The sequence below is a fragment of the Heterocephalus glaber genome, unplaced genomic scaffold (genome assembly GCF_053883595.1).
Source record: "Heterocephalus glaber isolate CG9 unplaced genomic scaffold, H.glaber_assembly_v1.0 deba00001504, whole genome shotgun sequence".
In the NCBI taxonomy this organism is placed as follows: domain Eukaryota; kingdom Metazoa; phylum Chordata; class Mammalia; order Rodentia; family Bathyergidae; genus Heterocephalus; species Heterocephalus glaber.
Window position 1 is genome coordinate 27,584,196 of NW_028258324.1, and position 15,503 is coordinate 27,599,698.

General features: G+C 42.7%; 1 pseudogene; it reads right to left on the reverse strand.

The window, feature by feature from the left end:
- Window positions 1-1,819: 1,819 nt before the first annotated feature.
- Window positions 1,820-2,324, reverse strand: LOC101707499 (ubiquitin-conjugating enzyme E2 L3 pseudogene; annotated as a pseudogene).
- Between the last annotated feature and the right edge of the window lie 13,179 nt (window positions 2,325-15,503).

A 15,503-nucleotide genomic window follows, 5' to 3' on the forward strand; every position in this document is an offset into this window, starting at 1 on the left:
TCCTTTTAATTAAAGTAATTTTAATTTTTATTCTTTGATCTAAGTGCTGTTAATGCATCAGGGCCTAGTGCCATGTGCATGCAGGGCACCCTTCACTCATGTTTCCGAGGTTACTGCTCTTAAGCTTTTCTGTTCCCATTGAACCTGCCTTAGCTGACCAGGTCAGGCCTGGCCAATATAGATCACTTCACAGTCCCAGAATCATTGCCATCTCTCCTCCCTGTAGATGGCACTTGAGGGAGGCAGCCTTTTGTTTTAAACACTCAACACTCAACAGGCCTGAAGAAGGGGAATGCCTTTTCCCTGGACATCGGAGCTACTGCCCTTCTGACCAGGTGACAGAGCTTCTAAGAGAGGCATCCCGAGGAATTCTCAGGTGCCCTACACATGCCCTCAGAGATTAAACAGTTGGTCACAAGCCCCTTCTCTCCCAGGTCCAACATTCATTTGCAATGGAACTTTGCAGCTTTTCAGTCAAAAGGTGGAGTACATTTCTCCACCTCCTGCAGCTGAGTTTGACCAGGTGGTTTGCTTCGGCCACAGGGGCATTAGCAAATGTGTAAGTGGAAGCAGGAAAGCACCTATGCCCGAGACTGGCCTGCTTTTGCTGCTGGGAGCCCTGATAACACCACGCAGTGGTGCTCAGGCTGGTCCCTGGTGGATGAGAGACCACGTGGAGTGGAGATGAGCTGGTACAGCTGAGAGCCTTTAAACCTCCCCCGGGTCTGCCAACCAGCTGCACCACCAACTGACCACAGGGACGGGCCAGCTGCACAGCCTAACTACAGAAATGTAAACTAAATCAAATGGTGTCTTATTTGGGTTTAAAAATCACATTTTGGGGAAGTTAATTATGTGGCAATAGGCCTTCAGTCTGTATCTGATAGCTCCAGTATTCAGAATCCTCTAGGTTTATTTCTGTAGTCTGTTTATCTGTTGTTACTGTTGTTGTTACTGCCTCCTTAAATACCTACTTATTTTTTTATTACTGTATATGCCAGATGTAATTTCAAAAAATTGCAGAAAACATTTGAGGCTGAAGCTTGCATATCGTCTTTCTCTGGAGAAGATTTCCAATTGCTTTTAGGAAGGCACATAGGAGTACTCGTAATCCTTTATGATCACCTTAGTTCCATTTCAGCGATTGCCAGGACGCAAAGCTAGACTGTGGCCTGCAAGGGGTAGTCTATTTCCATTTAACCCTCATGCATAGTTAAAAGGCAACCCTGTGTCCCAATCTCAAGTGGGAGATGAGTTATGAGCTCCTTTCTCCTATTACTTGTTGGCGCTCACTCTCATTTTTCTATTCTCTTAGCCCATTCAAGACTGAGAAATCTTGCTCAAATGTTGTTACCTCTTTTAGAACTCACAAATGGTCAGATAAAAAGCAACTCCAAAGGTACTTCATCATTATCATTGCCTAGTTATTTTAAAATGTCTTGTCAGCCCTTCCAATATATCTATCTCTCTCTCTATATATAGATATAGATATATAGATATATAGATATAGCTTTTTGTTTGTTTGGGTTTTTTTTCTGGCTATGTTGCTTATGTTAACCAGGCAGGCCTCAACTCATGATTCTTTTGCCTCAGCCTCCAGAGTAGCTGGGACTATAGGTGCATACCACAGTGGCCAGCAAGATACTTATTTTTAAGAATATGTGAAATTTTAATCCCTTCTTTATAGGTTACTAGATCATTTTTGGTAAAGAAAACTGTAGAAAGTAACTCCCACAAGTGAATGCCAGGCGGTAGCATGTGTCAGTTTTTCAGAGTCCTGCTCTGTAGGTTGTCTGAATGCGCTGCTGGGGTCCTCAGCTCACACTTGCTGGAATTGTTTGTGGCAGATTTTAGTCCACAGGTCACTTTCCCCATATTTCTTTGTAAACTCTTAGGCATTCATACAGAATTTTTTATGGTCCTTAGAGTATTGTTAACTAGGTCAGCCTGGAGAAGGTGCTTGGGCTGAAGGTTGTTCATTAGTGCTATGAGGGACTGCTTTACTTGGTTGGTCTTTGTTGCTGGCTTCCAGGTCTCAGCACTAATTACTGGCAGGCAAACCTGCACTTTTTCATCAGTGTTTGGGTGATAGATCTTTGTTTTAAATGTGATCTTTGGTGGTTTGAATTGGTACTCTGCTGGAAAGTTAATTTCGATTTTAAAGGCCCCTTTATCACAGGAGGGTTGTCAGGAACAATAAGCCCTTGCAAAGTCAATAAGTTAGCTTCATGAACCTGGATGTTACAGAAGTTTTTGTGGATCTCTTCAAGCTCCTTCATCAGCTTCCTGCTGGCTGCCATCTTGGTTCTGGTGCTGCTACTTTCCCAGAATGCTTCACCAAGATTTTTTTAAAAATATATTTGTCTGGTTTTGTAGCTCTCCTCAGTGGGAAACCTGGTCTGAATTACCTAGCCCCCATGATTATTGGAAATAGAAGTCCTTTATGTGAAATGGTGACTGTCTTAAAAAATACATATATATATATGTTTATTCACATAGATATATACACATACAGTTGACCCTGGGGCTGAGATCTGGATGTTTACCTGGGTACATGCTATAGATAACAAGAGGCAGATGAATCTTCTATTAACCTAGTTAACCCAAATTGTTTGTATGTTAGGCCAGTTGTAACTCAAGGGTCCACTGTTTATGAAAATTAGTCCTATTGTCTAAATGTGTCTCATCAAATTCACGTGTTGAAGTTTAATCACCAATGTGATAGTATGAGGTGAAACTTTTACAAGATTATTATTTCATGAGGGCTTTAGTGAATCTTATAAAACAGCTGGAATGTCCATTCCTTTTGCCCTTCTGCCTTTCAGATTATAAGGAGAGAGCACCTGGTCCCATTTCAAAATCGAGAAACATCATCAGCCACTGCTCTTGCTAGTGCCTTGATTGTGAACTTCCCAACCTTCAGGATTTTGAGAAATTTCTGATGTTTATAAATTACCTAGTGGCACTTTGTTATATTAGCACAAATAGATTAAGACAAGTGAATTTATGAGAATAGTGTGTGCAATCTCAGCCTGAGGAAGGGAAATAGGATTGAAGTTCTAGAAAGGAAGCTCTCCTTTCCAAATAAGGCATAGGCTGAGTAGTTGTAATAAAGAGAACATAGCAGTTCTAACAAAATTGCAGCGTATTTATTTATCTCACATAACAGTCCAGTTACAAGGAATTTAAGTCATTGGGGAAGCTCTGATTTATGAGTTGACAAGGACCCAGGTTCCTTTTGTCTTGTTGCTTCCTTGTCCCTTAGGCTATAGTCTTCATCCTCACACCACATCAGTATTTTAGGTGGGGATGAGGAGCAAAGAGGAAAAAGAGAATAACCAGAGATTTTTTGTTTTGGGGAGGATAATCTGGAAGTGGAATGCATTGCTTCCTCTCACGTACTCATGGCTGATACCACTTATCTGTGTAGCCATATCTAGAGATAATGCGGGATTAGATGTGTCATTTCTAACTGGAAGTGAGAAGAGTGTAGGGATATAGAGGTGGGATATAGAGATTGTTGTGGTGGGAAGGAGGTGGAATGATCTTGAGGAACGGTTCTCAGTCTCTTCATAGACCCTAGTTAAGAAAGGTTGAGAATACACCTTATGCCCAGGATGGGCTAATCGGGCAGAGGGGAGAGAGGCTAGTATGACCACGCATGAGTGGGTATATGATGTTTCTGTGTGTTGCAGAGGATGAATTTGAGTGGTGGGTCTGAAAGTACCAGGCATCAGAATTACCCAAAAGGCTTGTTAAAGCATGGCATAGGTATCATCCCCAAGATTTTTGAATCAGTAGGCCTGGGGTAGAATTTTAATTTCTACCAATCTTCCAGATGATGCCAAGATTAGTGGTCCAGGGATCAGACTTTGAGAACACTGTATGTTGTACTCAACTTGCTTGTACTGGCTCTGCTTCTGGAAGAGTTGGTGAAAAGTGATAGGTATAACACAGTAATATAATTGAGTGCAGCATTTTCAACTGCAGAACTCCAGAACCCTTCTCCATTGTGTTACGAGAGGATCATTGTAGTCTAGATCAGGTCAACTTCTTAATATAGGTGAGCATGATCACTTTACTTTTGATTTTCTAATGTCCAGTTTCTCTCTCCTTTGCTAATTCCAATAGATATTCTGGAAAGTCATTTGGCACTCTTTACTTGAAACATCTCTCATAAGTAGATTGCACTGTGTTTTTCTTTCACAAAGACATATACAGCATTTTATTCCTTTTTATTCATATTTTAATGAGAACTTTATGAATGTAGGTCTTTGTTCTTTTTTTTATTTTTAGACAGGGTCTTGCTATATAGTTTAGGGTATCCTTGAACTCACTATGTAGTCCAGGCTGGCCTCAAACTCACAGAGATCCTCCTGCCTCAGCCTCTAGAGTACTGGGATTACAGGTGTGCACCACCACACTCGGCTTAGGTCTTGGTTCTTCAGGATAAGATGAAACACAATTTATTTAATTGCTTCACTTTTTCTGATTTTAGCAAAGATATTGAATTTACTAAATTAGGTAACTGAATTCCCATATATTAGTTATAGAGAGGAATTTACAACAAGAGCAAATCAATTTTAAAATAATTGTTTCCTGAGGAGATTTCTAAAAAGTGAGCAGAATCTATTTATAGGCTGCATTTTTGATTATTAACTTCTGTAACTTAGCTAAGATCGAGTTATTTTATTTTCAATTGCAGGTTCCATTTAGCAAGCAGCAGGGAAGAATTTTAATACTCCCCAGTATTAAAGTGAACCCCACGTGGAATACCAGGGAACACACTTGGAACAACAGGAAGAAGCCTAACTATGAAGGAAACAAGAAATACAGAACAACTGGGACACAAGCAAGGGTCAGAGAGGTGGCCACTATCAGGGCAAGTCTTAAGCAGCACATGGCTTGTTCAGAGTCATTATTTTCTTAGTTACAGGGAACCTAATCTAGTGGAGAGAAACTGGAGGTGCAGTTTCAAGAGAAAGCTCTGGAAAGTGTCTTGAAATAAGGTTCAGAGCTAGGTCACTGATCATTCTGTCAGAGGTCAAGGGAAAGAACCTGGATAGAAAAATAAGCCAAGCGCCTCAGGCAGGAGGAGGTCCAGTAGGACTGTGGTCACCACTCAGTTTCCCTGAAGCATTCAGAGGAGAGAAACTGGCAGTCCAAACTCCATTTGTTTTCTGAGCAAGCATGTTATAGGAAGGACCAGGGTGGATTCTTGGTGGGAAGATGCTGTTTCAAACAGGTAGGTGCCACTGCCTGTGTTGACAAAGTAAGTCTCCTTGGGACTGAAGTCTTTGGAACACCTAGAACAAGTCTGAGTTTTGTCTATTTTTAGCCTTTATATAATAATTCAACACATACTTTTATTTATATCTGGAAGTCCCACCCTGGGTGTGGGTGGCACTGATCAATAGGCTTATTGCCTGTATGGAATATAAAGGGAAAAAGGGAAGGCAGATTTGCTTTGCTTCTTGCTGCTTGCTGCCTTCTACCTGCCACACCATGAACTGTTTCTCCTCTGTGATGTCCCTCTGTCATACCACCCTACCTTGGAGCCAGCTGACTATGGACTGAAACCAAACTGGGCTAAAATAAACCTTTCCTCCTTTAACTTGTGGGGGTTGAATATTTTGTCTCAGCAACCCAAAAGGTAACTAAGACAGAATGCTTATGAAAGTAAGAATACTTTATGCTAATTTGGCCTGTGTGGTTCTGTATTACTGATACAGGAGAAAATATAACTCCAAATCTGCTAGATGTCAGTTGTGCTGAGTCCCCTGAAATCAAAGAATGAATTCCAAATGACAAAGGAGGTTAAGAGTAGAAAAGGTTTATTGAGAGACAGCTCCTGAGAGACAGGAGGGGCCCCTGAAGTGGGTTGCCACCAAAGTCCTTTGTCAGGGGTACTTTATACAGCAGTCACAATATGGGTAGAATGTGGGTCAAACTATAATCAAACATATAAGATTATAAATATAGCTACTTAGCTAATATTGGTCCAATAGGGAAGCAGGTCACATAGCAAGGGTACGTGAAAAGAATAAAGGCATTTTGGGGGAGGGATGGGTCTGGATGATCTGGTCACCCACCTGGATGACTTGATGCCTACCTGGACTTCCTGGACCAGGTGGCACCAATTATAGTATAATTCAAAGTTACTGCTTATCCCTTAAAGAGGCATGCAGGCCTGGCCATTGCATCTCTATCTTGAGGTCTGATCTTCTTTAGATGTGACTCCAGTCAAAATTCTGATGTCTTTATTTTTTCTGCAGACTTCCTTGAGAGCCAAGTCTATCTGTCTTAGCTCCCTATAATATTACTAGTATCAAACAGAAGTGATTTTACACAAAAAGACTCAATGTCAGTAACCATTAGGGACATACAAAATGGAGCCACCATGAGATATTACTTCACACTCACTAAGATGGGTAGAGTGAAAAAGACAGACAATACCCAGTGTTGGCAAGAAAGTGGAGAAATTGCACCCTCACATTGCTGGAGGGAATGAAAATAGTGCCACTGTCTTGGGAAATGGTCCAGAAGTTCCTCAATACTTTAAAGATGGAGTTACCTTATAACCCAGCAATTCTGTTCCAATTTTATCCAACAGAGATAGCCTTTGTCCACACAAAAACTTGTATGTGGATTTTCGTATCAGCATCATTTGTAACTGTAAAAAAATATAAACACCCAGATGTTCATTAACTGATAAGTGGATAATTAGAATGTGGCATGTCAATACAATGGAATACTACTTGACAATAAGAAAATACTTATACAATATGAGTGAACCTTGAAAACATTGGGCTAAACTAAGCATGGTGATGCATGCCAGTAATCCCAGAAATTTATCAACTTGCAAGACCTTTTCTTAAAAAATTTTTTTAGAAAGGGCTGGGAATGCAGCTCAGTGTAAAGGCCTTGGGTTCCATCCCCAGTAGAACACACACACACACACACACACACACACACACACACACACAGATAGAGAGAGATAGGAGAGACAGAGAAACAGGCACAGAGATTGAAAAAGGAGAGGAGAAAGAAAACATTGTGCTAAGTGTAGATATGCAGTCACAAGGGACCACGTATTTTGTGATTCTATTTGAATAAAATTCAGTGTATAAATAGGTTAATCTAGTAAATGAAAACTTTAAACTCTTTAGACATAGAAACTCATTAGACAAGGAAAGCAGAGTAGTGGTTGTCTAGAATCAGCAGGTTTGGGTAATTCGGGAGTGACTACAAATGGGCATATCGTTTCTTTTAGGGATGATGAACATGATCTCAAATTGACTATGCTATTGCATATTCCTGTTAATATACTAAAGATTATTGAATTGTATGCTTAGAAAAATTGTTTGGTATGTAAATTATGTACATTTTTTTAAAGGAACATAGCGTACTTCTGAGGTCAAACTGAAAACACCCACCCAGGTGTTATTAACAACAACTAATGTAGAAACCACACAGCGCTGACCTCACCATCTACACATGGTGCTTCGTTCCAATGTGCTCCTCTCTGTGGATCGTGCTAGTCTTGATTCTTCTTTGCTCTGACATGACATTAAACACCCGCCTCCCCCCCTCAGCCCCCTGCATTGTGAGGCACTTACATAATAACCTCAAGAGCAACTAATACTTCTCTTCTAGAAATGTTGGAATTTAACACGTAACACACTTAACATTGTAACTGGCACGTGAAAAAAAGCATTGGCTACTATCCTGACCAAAAAACTAGCATAATTTTTATTGGTACAGGAAAAAATAGAGCCATGCCTCCCTCCACTCAACAATCTATTTCAATAAGATGTAATAATATAGACGAACATTAGGGGGCAGCATGCAGCTGCAATAAAGAAAAAGCATATTTGAAACAGAGCAATAGATATTTTAAAACGTCTAGTTGAAAGAAAAGTGAAATGTCTCCCTTTAATAGTGTCTTGTAGTATTCTTCCATAGGAGGGAGATGTTGAGAGATATTGCTTCTGGAGGGACTGTGCAGCATTCCTCAAATTCTCTCTCCATATGCCTGCCTTGAGGAGGGCTTGCCACCAGTTCCTCACATCGTCTTCATTCTAAGCACCTGTTCTCACAAAACACTTCCTTCTTCCGTAAGCGGGTTCTTCTGATGAGCAGCTCTGATGGGAGACATCTGATGGGAGCCTTCTTTTGTAAGTGTTGCCTTACACAAGTGCTTTACCACAGCATCTGGTCTCTGGGAGGTATAGCAGTGCTTCAAGCCCTGGGCTTCCCTGATGTGTACCTGCACTCGGGCAAGTCCCTTAGGGTGGGGACCATGTCCCATCCTCCTCTTTGTGTCCCAGCAGTTTGAAATGCCTGGTGTGTCCTAGTGAAACTAGATGGTGTCTGCTGGCCTCAACTGCTCCACGAGCTGCAAGGAAAAGAGGAAAATGATGACCCTTTTGGGCATAAACAATGGGACTCTACAACTAGGACCCCGCCAGTGAATTGTCTTTAGTTATTTTTTTATATGAGGGTAGTTCATGATCATAATGGATAAGGAAGCAAAAAGAATATTTAAAATATTCACAATCCTATCCACTCCATATTAACTGGGGGAATACCACAGATTCTTTCTACCTTATGTCTAATACATAAATATTAGAGTATAATACGTATATATATGTGTGCATATATACAGTGTTTACATGTATGGCAACATGAAACATAATATTTCACTATATGATGATACTATATTTAACTAATCCCTGTCTTTGGGGAATTTAGACTGTCTCTAAATTTTTGCTCTTTATCGAGCAATCTGGTGAATATCCTCAAAGCTAAGTCTTAGCCCACATTCTTTATGAGTGCCTTAGGATAAATTCCCAGAGGCAGAATTTCTGGGTGATGGGTAATTTACATTGTCACCAACAGTGACAGTGCCCTTGATCAGATGAAAAGTTTTAATTAAACATCACACCAGAACTCTAAAATTTTGTCTCAGTACTGTCACCCCTGCTCAAAACATTTGGTGAACTCTATGTTTGGTGATCCAGGCTGAGTCACACAAAAAAATGTCTTAATCTCTCATCTTGTCTTTGATCTCTGTTCAGGAAAATCTAATTTACCACAAAAAGATAAAGAAAGCAACCATGGAAGATATTCATAAATGTGCCACGAGTGTCAGGAGGTTAGATAGGCAAGCCCTGCAAGTCTGGCGTGGAGACACCTCAGAGAAGTGTTAGGTGTCCCAGAGCCCAGCTTCCATTGGATGTGTCCTGACAGAATTGTTAAAAAAAAAAAAGCACCCCACCCCGACCCTTGCTCCCCAGGTACATGGCTCTAGATTGCTTTACAATTTCAAGAGTTTTCTTTTGTCTATCATTTCTCTAAGCCTTTTTGGAAATTAGAATGGAACTTCCTCATCATTTGAGGGCACTTTGTGGGTGACAACAAAGATTATCCTCTTGACTGGTTTCTTTCTTGAAGGGTTTTAAACTTTCTTTTCTCTCTTTCTTTCTTTCTTTCTTTCTTTCTTTCTTTCTTTCTTTCTTTCTTTCTTTCTTTCCTTCTTTCTTTCTTCTGAAATAGAAACAAAGCACAATATGTGCATATCCAGAAATGTCATAGTGAAATTCATGCATTTGTATGATTATTGAGTTGATTTTTCCTTTGGGCACTGGGGATGGAACTCAGCACCTGTGCTTCCGAGGCAGGCACAGTGCCACTGAGCTAAATCCCCAGCTCTGGGGTTTTTTTTAATAATAAAAAAGAATTTAAAAATTTTTATAAGATGGTATTTTACTAATTATATTCCTTTCTTAAAACAGATTATATGAGCTCTTTAATAAACAGTTGAGAACCAAGAAGCTTTAAAAATATGTATTATTTTCCATGAAAATAAAAGGGACTAGTTCTGCCCAAGAGAGATGTTCCTAGTAAACTCTGTGTTTTTTGCTGCCTCATCTCTAAATAACAAATCCCATTTGGTAAAAGAAAAAATGATGCACTAGAACTGCTTTTCGAGAATAAGGTTCAATTCTGACCTGGAATTATGATTAAAATAATTATGAAAAATACTATCAATTCTTCCATAATGTGTAGGAATTATTCAGCTTTCTTCCTCTCTTCCTAAAAAACCAAGTGGCTAACAATAACTGGCTGAGCTGAGGAAGTAAAATCGAATTTCTTATTAACTTCTGGAGAAAAGCCCGCTTAGCTTGCATTTCAAGTGGTCTTCAGTAAAGCCTGTTTTTTTGTAGTGGTTGTGTTACTCTGATGTTTCTTCCCTAAGCTGAGTTCTCTGTAACAAAATCTGGGAAATCTACCATGGTATCTTGTTTCTTCCTGTGTTCCTTTGAGGGCACCTGGCCAATGGGAGCCTCGCAGGCACAGGCAGTTGGAGACCTGTGGGTGACAATGTTGTGGGTGAAGCAGTAGAGCTTAGCATTGCGCCCTGCCTCAGAATAGTCATTTCTGGTTCTTCCTGTTTCTTCCCGTGAGACTTGCCCTGGCTTTTCCCTTTCTCCCCTTTATTTGTTGCCAAGGCACCGGGGCCACATGGGACCAGGTGCTACCTGGTGCCACCTGCTCTGCAACATCTGTTGTACCTTGCTGACCATCACCTCCCCAGACTTCATTGTGGAAGAGTTAGAAACAGTAGCTCCCCACTGGAGCTTAGTATTTTTGTAGGGAGGGGCTTAGGAGTAGCTGCTGATGGCTGGAGGTAAGAGGAGAGGATGGCACTGGTTTTTGCTAAGATTATATTTATTTGGAGAGACCTGGGGGGAGGCAAACGCTATCTCAAGCCACCCCCTTGGTGCTCCCATATTAGGGCATTGCATATATATTCTCAGTGGCTCTTACTAGTTTACCAAATAAAGCTTTGGGCTGATAGTCAAGGTGCTCTACAGTATGACCTTGCCCCTACTATTCCAGCCTTAACATCTTTGGCTCATAACAGACCTGCAGGGATGCTACACATTCTTAGTCTAGCTGCTTCTATGCATGGGTATAGCCTGACAGCTCTGACCTTGGCTGCATTGAGAATTGCTCCCTTTCTTCCTGATGTCTTCTTGCCCTGCAGTGTGGAACACAGATATACTCCCCTCCTGGTGGCTTTCTGGACGTGTGAGGGACTCATCATGCTATGGGGTAACTTTTGAAGAGTTGGGGATGGGAACTGGATGGTATAGACCTTTTGTATCTCAGGGTGGCAATTCTGAGTCCTTCTGCACAACTCCCCTAAGTCCCTAGCAGGACGGAGTCCCGGCTCCCATGATAGGGACCAGTTGCTACCACTTCCTTGTGCTGGTTTTTTCTCTTTGCTTGTCTCCTGCCCTGGTCCCTCATTTTTGCTGCCTGGGGTTACTTTTCTAAAGAAATTTCATCTGCTTCCTCTGGGAAAACCACAGTCATTTATTTGCATTTTGTGTTTCTATTACAGAAGATCATAGGGTATTTTATAAAGAAAAGAAATGTATTTCTGACATTTATGGAAGTTGAAAGTCCAGTATGAAGGTGCCTGTGTCTGGGAAGCCTTCTGGTTGTGTCATTTGGAGGCAGGAAGGTGGAGTGTGGCAAAGCTGGTTGGGGGAGCAAGCGTGACCAGATTCCAAGGCACATGAGCCAAATAATTCTTAGGATCCCACATGAAGACTTCTTGTGAGAACCTGTGATGTGTAGAATGGATAAAAGAGACAAGACACTATTAAGCACTCGGTATCATGCCTCTTCACAGTAGCCTGCCATGTGCCCCCAGGGTGTAAATTCTTTTAGATTTTTATTTTTATTTTTCCTCTCTTACTGTGCCCAAGTTTGCTTTGCAGAACCAGTTTCTCCCTTACCCTTCACTTTTAATTTTTCCTACCTCAAATAAATGTAAAACTTTGCCACTGTTTTTGCTTGTTTCATTCAATTCATTGTTCAAGACAGAAAGAACCTGGAAACTACCTCCAGAAGGAGACCGTGGCACACCAACGCCTGGTATCATCCCATGGCAGAAGGCAGAAGAGCAAGAGGGCAATGGAGTAAATGGAGTTGGGGGAAGGGATAGGGGCTGAATTTACAGCTTTCTCAGGACCATACTCTGGCAATAATGGCATTAATACATATTCAACCCACTTCCACAACAGTGGCGTTAACTCATTTGCGAGTACAGAGCCCTCAGGGCCTAATCACCTCTTGAAGGCCCCGTCTCCCAACACTGCTGCATTGGGTTTAAGTTTCTATTGCAAGAACTCTGGGGGACACATTCATGCTACAGCACTGTTCATCTGTTTGCTTCTTTAATACTCACTTAGGGAACATCTAGTATGTTGCTAGTCTGTGGAAAGTTGCTAAAATATAAGAGGGTACTAGACATAGGCTTTGCTCTTGAAAAATGTGTGCTTTAAGAGAACAGACAGATAACCAAATGGCAGTATAAGGGGTGAATGCTGTTCCAGAGACCCAGGAAGGGGAGTGCAGGGGACAGCTCCAGTGATCTAGCTTGGGGTGTCTGGGAGGTTGTCTTAGGAGTGTCTTTTACAAGATGAGTAGGAAGTAGTCGGCAAGAGGAAGGGCAATGACGGGGGCTGAGAGGACAGGCTGGGCAGAGACTCAGTCATGACAATGCGTGTTTGAGAGCTGTGGGAAGCTCCAGGGGCTGGAATGGAGGGAGCCTGAGGGAGGTGCCTAGAGAGAAATCTGTCAAGACTTGGGTGCCTGTTGAAACCCTCTTTCCATGGCACTGGTCTTACATGGCCCTCTCATCTGGGCCATAGCTGCTAGCCAGGAGTGTACACCTCCAAGAGCAGAGTTGGGCCAGGCCTGAGGCTGCTGTGGGTACAGCTGGGAAGCTGGTGTAGCCTCTCCCAGCCTGTGGTAATATGCTGGGATTGTTTTCTGGAAGCTTCCTGCTTTTGGGGAGAGTTGGCATGCAGCCAGAGTTTCCAGAACAATCAGGAGAGGCCAGGGGGTTCATCCATCACCCTGCAGGAGATGCTGCCCTCTGCCTAGGAGCAGGCTGTGTCCTGCTGGTGTGTACTTCTGTTTTCTTTGCCACGAAACAACTCTCTAATGGGACTGTTGGTGTCTTCCATTGGCTCTCCTGTTAGGTAACCATGCAGCTTGGGGACAGGCCGGTGCCTTGACAATGGGGTCACTGCCCTGAGCAAGCAGCAGCTGGTGGAAGTTAAAAATTGGAGGACACACAGAGAAGGTTGGAGGCAGAAGGAGTGAAGATAAGCGGAGGGCAGAGAGAGGCAGGACACGCTGGCATCAGGAGAAGCAGAGAGGCTGAGCCACAGGGAGGCGGCAGCCCCGGGAGCGGGGAGATTGTGAGGCTTGGGGTCCTCAGTGGGGCCTGGAGGAGCTTTCCGTTTTGACTGCATTCCAGACGCCCCACACCTTCTGGTGTAGTTGCTTTCATGCTCCCAGAAAGCAAAAATAGGGACGCATTTGCCATTCCCACACAAATCCTAACTCAGGGCAGTGTCTAGAGATGTGCTACCTGTGTCTACCAGTACTGTGTGAACACGGGCAAGTAATTGGCCATGCCATGTCTCAGTTTCCTCATTTGTAAATCATGCTGATGCTGGTTTCTCCTTCATAGGGTTGTTGTGATGACTGAATTGAGATGATGGGTATAAATTGTAGAGAAGAGCACAGTACATTTTACCTACTCTATCAGCAGGTAGCACTCTGTGTCTGGACAGGACAAAAAATATAGCAGCTGAAGACAGCATGAGAGACACTTTGCAAAGCAGTGAGTCTGCTGAAGGGCACCACCAAAGGATGGTGGGCCCCCTGGGCTAGCATTCCCAGGCCTCATGGGGTGAGGGGGAAACAGTCACCAGACACCAGCAGCCTTGGGAAGAGGGGCAGGACAGGAACTATGGGGCTCTATCAAGTCTTTTTTTCTTTTTTCTTTCGTGTTTTGAGACAGGGTTTTGCTATGTAGTTCAGGCTGGCCTCTAACTGCCTCAGTCTCCTGAGTGCTGGGATTACAGGCGTACACCCCATGCCTGGCTGGGCCTCTGTCAATTGCAGCGGGTCAGGCTGGTGGAGTGCAGGGGATGTGTATCTGCAAGCCTTCTCTCCTCCCTTGCTCTGGTCTCCTCCCCTGACCCCAAAGGCTAGTCTACTTAGAGGCCAAATATTCAGAGGTCAAAGGGCAAGGCAGTTGGATAGTCATGAATGTAGAGAGCAGTCAAGGAAGCCTGTTCTGCACAAATGTTGCCATGGTGGTTGTTCCCATAACAATCTGAGTATTTGAGTCTCCATTCCTTCCAAAGAAAACATCAACAGCGCAGCAATTCGAGAAGTAGAAGACCAATGGGAGACCACGCAGGTGGGACCTGAGGGGCCAGGCGGATCTCAGGCAATCGTGACTGCTCTTTGCCAGCTTGTCTCCTGCACTAGTCAGGGAAAACACTTTCAGGCGGGGACAGAGACCTTTCCCCTTTGTGTCAGGAGCACCGGGCAGGAGGGCAGGACCGGGGACATAGCACTGCAGGAACCTCTGAGAGGCAGCAGAAACTTAAGAGAATGGCTATTCCAGTAGACAGGACCATGTGGAGGAGTACCTGCGACCCTGGGGAGGGTGTGGAGTCATGGAGAGGCACTGAGTGCTGCTACAGAAGGGAAACCTGAGCAGGCAGGGTTTTACCTTTCACACGTGTCAGCAAGAGAACATTGAAGGTGTGGACTGGTTTGGGTCAAGGAGGAGTCCAGGCCCCTCGTCAGAGTCCCCCTTTACCCACGCCTCATCTGTGTCAGGTCCTGGGTCTCCCTGGATCTCACTGACTCCTAACAGCAGCCTCATGGAGTAGGACTCTGTTTTATGGACAGGGACACTGAGGCTAAAACATTCGCAAAGAGAGTGTCATTGGGAGCGTCTGAATTTGAGCCCAGCTAGTAGTGTCTTCAAAGCCTGAGCTCTTCATCACCAAGTTAGTGTTTCCCAGTGTGGTCATTGTAGTCCACAATCAGAATTTTTGCCACTTCTGTTACTTCCTGTATTATTATTTACTTAATATTTTTCTTGATTTTTTTTCTATTTTAAATAATCTTGCTTGAAAAGGAACCTGTCACTGTTAAAAGTAGAGAACAAGAATCACCTACCACAAATGGAACGATAAAGAGCATATGCCTAGTCTGCAGTCTGGCTAACTCTAAATTCTAGAGCAGAATGATTTTGAAATAACTCCTTCTTTTAATTGTTTGGCTGCCCTGAGAGGGATCTGTCTGTCTCTCTGGGCTCTGAGGCTTGTACTATTGGATTTGGAAATGAACAGTAGCCACATGTATGTTAGTAAATATTTTAACAACAGGCTGTTAAAAAATGTATCTATCTATCTATCTATCTATCTATCTATCTATCTATGTATATTTCAGACAAATAACACTGATATAAAAGAACTATATCAAATAAGTTACAAGTTATAAGAACATACATGGTATTATTTATTGTGAATTTCATACAGTCAATTGGTTTCCTCAGAATGTTTTTATTGCTTTTTGCTGAACTGATACATCTGTAACCTACTTGTGGT